At 40.8% G+C, this 6,751-nt stretch overlaps 1 pseudogene; it reads left to right on the top strand.

Moving 5' to 3' along the window:
• Positions 1-2,691: 2,691 nt before the first annotated feature.
• Positions 2,692-6,751, top strand: part of LOC103913767 — a 13,784-nt pseudogene continuing 9,724 nt past the window's right edge.

Consider the following 6,751-nt stretch of genomic DNA (forward strand, 5'->3'; position numbering starts at 1 on the left):
GAGTACAGGGGCACGATCACTTCCCTACTCCTGCTGGCCACACTATTTCTGATACAGGCCAGGATGCCATTGGCCTTCTTGGCCGCCTGGGCACACTGCTGGCTCATGTTCAGCCGGCTGTCGACCAACACCCCCAGGTCCTTTTCCGCCAGGCAGCTTTCCAGCCACTCTTCCCCAAGCCTGTAGCGCTGCATGGGGTTGTTGTGGCCAAAGTGCAGGACCCGGCACTTGGCCTTGTTGAATCTCATGCATGTTTGATTTCTCTTTGCAAAAAATGATCTGTTTAGGATTTGACTTTTCTCGTGCCTGCCACGTCAAGTCATGGTCATGGGTAAGAAGATGTGAACGTGCTCCCCAGGTGGAGGGCGGCAGTTTCCCCGGCGGCTGACAGAAAGAAAAGAGGATTTGAAAGGACCTGAGACTTGCTGCTTCAAAAGACGGTGCAGATGGAAGAAAAGATGTATATTGTGGTTCTGTTGCTCAGCACTGCCTTACGGAAACGGTGGTTACCTCAGGTGTGCTTTTGACTGCAGGGAGTTGGGCCAGATTGGGTTTGCCCCCAGCGGGACCTGTTCTGAAGATTACTGATATGTTTACACATCTGCTGATATTTTAAATAAGACAAGCAAACTACCTGCGAGCAAAGTTCCATTTATCTCTGCTTTCATCTTTGTTTTGTATTATATTCAGTTAATATATAGATTACATTGACATTAAAGTTCACTTCTTAATCTAATCCTTTGTTATCTTAAGTTGGTCTTTCAATTAATGTACGTTGTTTTGGATAATAAATTTTGTTGGTAAGCATCATTTTTCTGGCGGTTTAGGAAATACAAAGCTGACTGAGCTGGCTTACCCTTAGTGACAAAGATGTTGACTAATTTTAAAAGTGGTTTTTGTTTGCTTTGTTTTGGTTTGTTGGGTTTTTTTTAATTGGACAAAGGGAGTACAGTTTGGCAGCACGAGAAGTCCATATTCGTTGGATTTCACTGATTCAAAGTGTTCAGCTTAAGTAGCCTTGTGGAATCCTGCTTTTTCCAACTCCTTGCTCCCTACCTCATGTATATGTGCATGGATGGATGGATGTGTACACACACAGGTGCACACACCTATTTCCATATGTTGAAATCTGTCTGCTGGTTTTGGTCTGTCTTCCTAGTCCACAAGAAGAATGGACAAAAATCCCAGGGCTATTCACATTGGACTGGAACAAAAATAACTGCAACAGAAAGGATTTTCCAGAAAGATTTGAGGGAAGTATAAAAAATAAGAGGCAAGTTATGTTCTGCAATGCATATTTACACAGTTCCAGGTGAAATTCATGAGAAATTGGCATACTTTCCAAAGCTATCACAACCCAGAGACTCAGGAACTGTATAAGAAATAGCAAGTAGCTCTGAATTCTCTTGCACTGAAAATCTTGTTTTACCTATCTTATTTGCAATCCTTTTTGTTAGAGAAGAACTGACTTACTCTGACAAACCTGTTTCCCAAGCAGAATGAACTTACATGATGTATGGTCTGTGATGGAGAAGTTGGCTTCACAGGCTTTATGAGTGTCCATGCTGGAGGTGAAGTAAGTGAACACAGTGCAGAGGAGCCTGAAGCAGTATGCTTTGCAACTGGATACTGATGGCACCATTCATCCAGGAGATGTGAAATGAATCAAAGGTGGAAAGGCAAAGACCCGTTATGTAGAGGGTGTTTTGCCGGTTGAAGATTGGGAGTTAGTGGAGCAGGCTGGGCTTGTAGGCCCAAGTATGAAGAAGGCCTTGAGGCTAATCTGTTTAGGGCCAGTCATCCACACTGAGGGATGTTACGCTTCTACAAACTACAAAATTTTTTAGGACTTTTTGGGCCAGCAGGTGAAAAGTGTTGGATTGTCAGCCTATTTCCACTGTAGGAAGCTATTTTATAGACAAGGTGAGGTCATGGCCCTTTCCCACTTTTTTGAGGGAAGTACATACCCTATAAGGTGTTGGTAAATAGACCTTGCTTTCTGACCTCCACTGAGGCCGCTTATAGAGAAGAAGCTATAATCTGACCCTCAACTTTAATCTCCCCTTTAATTTTGAAAAATGCAGGAGGCCTATTTTTATTCAAGAAGGGATAAAGAACTAATTTGGAGGCTGGAGGCCAGTCCCTGCTGGAAAGCACATATAGTGTCAATTATGGTACAGATGTGCTAGCCCTTATTAAAACTTCTGCAAGAAGTTTTATTAACTTATAGTTAACTATTTTGATTTTTTTTTTCTTCTTTTAATTGTTACTTCCTAGTTATTTTTAATCTGCAATCCTGTTTTTTGGTGAGGCTTTTGTTGTTGTTTTGGGGTTTTTTAGAAGAATTTAAGTGTTGGGAGCTCTGGAACCTCTTCAGACTGTCGCTGTTTTCTCTGCTTGTAGGATTAACAGCAGATTAACTATGATTAGACCTTTTGTTGTTGTTCACAGATGGTGTTGGGTCATTTTCAGATCATCCATTCTCAGGATCAGGTAATGATTAGGTGCTTTACACTAAGGGATTGTATTTACACTCTGTATCAAGTACAGCTCTGAAAGTGCTTAATGCAGTGCGTGTTCAAAAGGGAATTTAGCTGCACTCCCTACTCAGAGTGCCCTCAGCAGGGACCTTTGTACCAGTCTCTTCCACATAAAACCAGAAAATAATCTAGAGTCCAAACAGGGGTGAAAATGGCTCCTCAAAGCCAGATTGCTTTGCTTTGTACCTTGTTTTGTAGTATAGCGTTCATCACTTGTGGAGCAGAAGGTGAGATGCAAAATCTGTTATTGCTGTTGGGGAAGCAGCTGCACTAACAAGTTGCAGTATAGTGATTTTCAACGGCAGTACCTCTCTTATACTTTTGTTAGCAATCTGCAAAAGTATCCTAATAAACTTCATGCAAAGATTACTTGTTTTGTGAGATGAAACCATTTCTGAGATGATTTTATGAAAATAAAATTTTCTTTCTTAAAATGTAGAAAGCAAAAACATTTCCAAATTATCTAAACAATATTTTTAAGATCTTGTTGGATGCTAAATTTAGAAAATGTTAATGATTTTGACAATTGCTGTTTGCTCTGAAATTTGTTTTTGAGCTTTATGCTCTTGCACAGTGAGTAAACTATGTCTTACCTAGCTCCAGTTGTCATTGGCAGAGCCAGCTATGGGAGTGTTTGGCAGGGGGTGTCTGTCATTGCACAAAAGCGAAATGAAAACTGAACAAATTTGAAAGGAACAAGCTGAAGTCTTCTAAATTAAACAGTCAGTAAAAAATGCTTCGTTGAAAAGTCTGATAATTATGAAGATGCAATTTAAATTTAATTTTTTTCCTTATGTGTTACTTAGGGCAGACTGGTGCTGAGCCAGAAGTGACTGTCGCACTTGGACAGCTCAAAGGGAGACAAACCAGTGTGAAGAGGGTAGACAGACTTGTAAACATTTTCTTTGGGATTCCTTTTGCAAAAGCACTTGTTGGATCCTTAAGTTTTCCCCACCTGAACCCTGGCATGATCTGAGAGATGCAACTTCTTACCCACCACTGTGAGAGCTGTTCAGATCGTTTGTGTACAGGACCTGCTCATGTTTGTCAGTGTTGTTGTGTTTATTAGGATATAGAGGTCTGATTTTTTTGGTAAGGAGCTTGTATTGACTGGTAGTGAATATGCTGCCAGTACTGAAATACTTCATAAGAACTGCGGGACTAGGAAACACAAAGAATTCCTGGGAAATTCCTGGCTTTGGAAATCACATTTTCTCATTATACTGTGCTGAAAAAATTCAGCTTTTTAAGTACAAGTATAGAGCTGTGCTTTTACAGGTTGTGCCTCTAACTGTACATAATTAACACAAAGTTCATAATTAACACAAAGTTCTAGCACCCTGTGGGGATTCTGTTTGTGGAGCAAAAGAAAGTGTGTTTTCTCTATCATTGTTACATTGTTGCTATTGCAGTTTTATTACTAATAGTCACGCTTCCTTTCTTTTGTGAAGATGTCCTCAAGATCTGTCCATGTTGAAAATAGCTGAAAAAAACTTTAAAGGAAAACACCTTCCATTCTGAACTTCTGAGGACTGTTTGTATCTAAATGTTTACAGCCCTGCTGGTTCAAACAAGAAGGACAAGTTACCTGTACGTAAATCCATTGTGCAAACTTGTGTCATACAAAATTTGCACCTAATGATAGCTCCTAAGTCACTTAATTGCTTTTGAAAATGTGATGCTGCATTAGCAAAAATAATATTATGTCATGGTTTAACCTCAGTCGGCAACTGAGCACCACGCAGCTGCTCGCTCACTCCCCCCACCCCTGGTGGGATGGGGGAGAGAATTTGAAGAGCACAAGTGAGAAAAACTTGTGGGTTGAGATAAAAGCAGTTTAATAATTGAAATAAAATTATGATAATAATAATAATATGATAATAATAATACACAAAGCAAGTGATGCACAGTGCAGTTGTTCACCACCCGCCAACCGATGCCCAGCCAGTCCCTGAGCAGCGGCCTCCCCTGGGCAGCTTTCCCCAGTTTATGTACTGAGCATGACGTCCCATGGTATGGAATGTCCCTCTGGCCAGTTGGGGTCAGCTGTCCTGGCTGTGCCTCCTCCCAGCTTCTTGTGCACCTCCAGCCTTCTCAGTCGGTCCAGCATGGAAAACTAAAAAGTCCTTGGCTAGTGTAAGCATTACCTAGCAACAACTAAAACATCAGTGTATTATCGACATTGTTCTCATCCTAAATCCAAAACACAGCACTGTACCAGCTACTAGGAAGGAAATTAACTCTGTCCCTGCTGAAACCAGGACATATTATTATGTAAAATTCAAAGCCCACCAACCTAAAATTCAGCTCCCATTGAGCTTCGGTGATTTGGAGTTCCTAGTTCTCTGTTGTTGTCTTCCTTTTTCAAATGAGATCTACCAAGCAATGTATAAAAGTGTGTCACCTTTTTTTCTCTAAGGTAATGGTGTGGATCCATGGAGGCAATTTTATATTTGGCGGTGCTTCTAGGTATGATGGTTCTGCACTATCAAGCCTACAAGAATATTGTGGTAGTAATAATTCAGTACAGACTTGGACTCCTTGGATTCCTCAAGTAAGATGACCTATTTCACTTTTTACAAAATACTTCCTATCATGTTTAAAGCACGGGTAGTTTTGTTTTGTACATGAGCTGAACTTCTGGACCAGCTTCCCACTGTTACAGTGGTTTAAATGTACATAGTGCACTGACATCAGGACTTAAGAACATTGAGAAATGTCCGTAAATTCCATTTGCATTGTCATTTGATTGTAGCCTGCTATCAAATCATAGTTGGGCTTAATTGGTTCTGAATAGGATGTTTGTTCTTGCCTTTACTTCCATCCATGGGTGTGTAAAGCAAAAAATCATATAGTGTAAAGGCCAGGAATCCATCTGTGTATGGATGAACAAACAATAGAGGCAAGTAAGTCAGTGGGGCTTAGATCTGACTATGAAGGGCTTTAGGTCAGTAGGCTATACAATATATTCATATTTGGCCAACTATGATACTTTGTACAAAATTTAAGTTGGTGAGGTTTATTTTATTCTGGTATTAGAAGAACTATTACTCTTCCTGAGAAGTTGGCTTATACTGCTTTTCTTTCAGTACTGGTGATGAACATGCTCGTGGGAACTGGGAATTTTTGGATCAAGTAGCAGCTTTTTGGTGGATCCAAGAAAATATTGAACACTTTGGTGGAGATCCAGGATCTGTCACACTCTTTGGTGTATCTGCAGGATCTTGTGCTGTTTTTGCACATGTAGGCATGCAGTAGATATACTAAAAAGTAAAGTCTTAAAAAAAACCTTCAAAAACTCAATTAGTGTAACATTTCATGCTTAATCTGATTTTTCAAAGTGAGATTAATGGCACATTGTGCTAAGTCTGGGCACTACCCCTGTAAGCACATAAAAATGTGTAATTCCCCACTGAATCCAGCAGTCTAGTCAAGCATAAGTTATGGGATATGGACCTCAACGTAGAATAAATATTTTCTGTTCTTCCCTTCTTGGCAGGTGTTATCTCCTTTGTCTAAGGGTCTCTTTCATAAAGCAATATCAGAGAGTGGAATTCTAATCCCCCCGATAAAGATTTACTTCTTTCAACAGATCTTAAGGTAGGCTCTTTTTTTTTTTTTTTCATTTTAAAGCCTTTATAACCTAAAATAGGATATTTCTTCTATCTCATAATTTGGTGAAAGGAGAAAAGGGGAAAATCTGATTGCATATTATGCATCAAAGTTGATCAAATTTATTCTCATGGCATACCTGTAAATATATAGATTAGCACTAAGTAAATTTTCATTCAAATAGTCTATTTTTGATCTTACCGTGCTCATTTGGTCTTGAAAATAGATTGTACTGTTATGTCATTATAGTATCTGTGGGTCAAGTTAGGTATTTTCAGTTACACACATGCCAGGCATTGTGTATTTTCAGTTAAACACATATGTCCATTTTCATGCACGCTGTAACTTATACAGTAACTGTGAAACTCGCAGAGGCTATCAGCTCCGGTGCAGGCGCGTCCCGCAGCGGAGCAGCGGATGGTGGCGTACAGGGGGGTTTCCTGAGCCAGGGAACCCACGGGGGAGCACAGAGACACGTTGGGAGCTGGCAGCTCTCACCAGGGTGGCTGACAGGGCGTGGCCGGGGCCAGGAGCAACTGGCTGCCACCCCCCCCTGCCACTAGAGGCAGGCCCCGGGAGCGCTGCCCCCCGCAGCCCCG

The sequence above is a fragment of the Pygoscelis adeliae genome, unplaced genomic scaffold, assembly GCF_000699105.1.
Source record: "Pygoscelis adeliae isolate BGI_AS28 unplaced genomic scaffold, ASM69910v1 Scaffold62, whole genome shotgun sequence".
NCBI lineage: Eukaryota > Metazoa > Chordata > Aves > Sphenisciformes > Spheniscidae > Pygoscelis > Pygoscelis adeliae.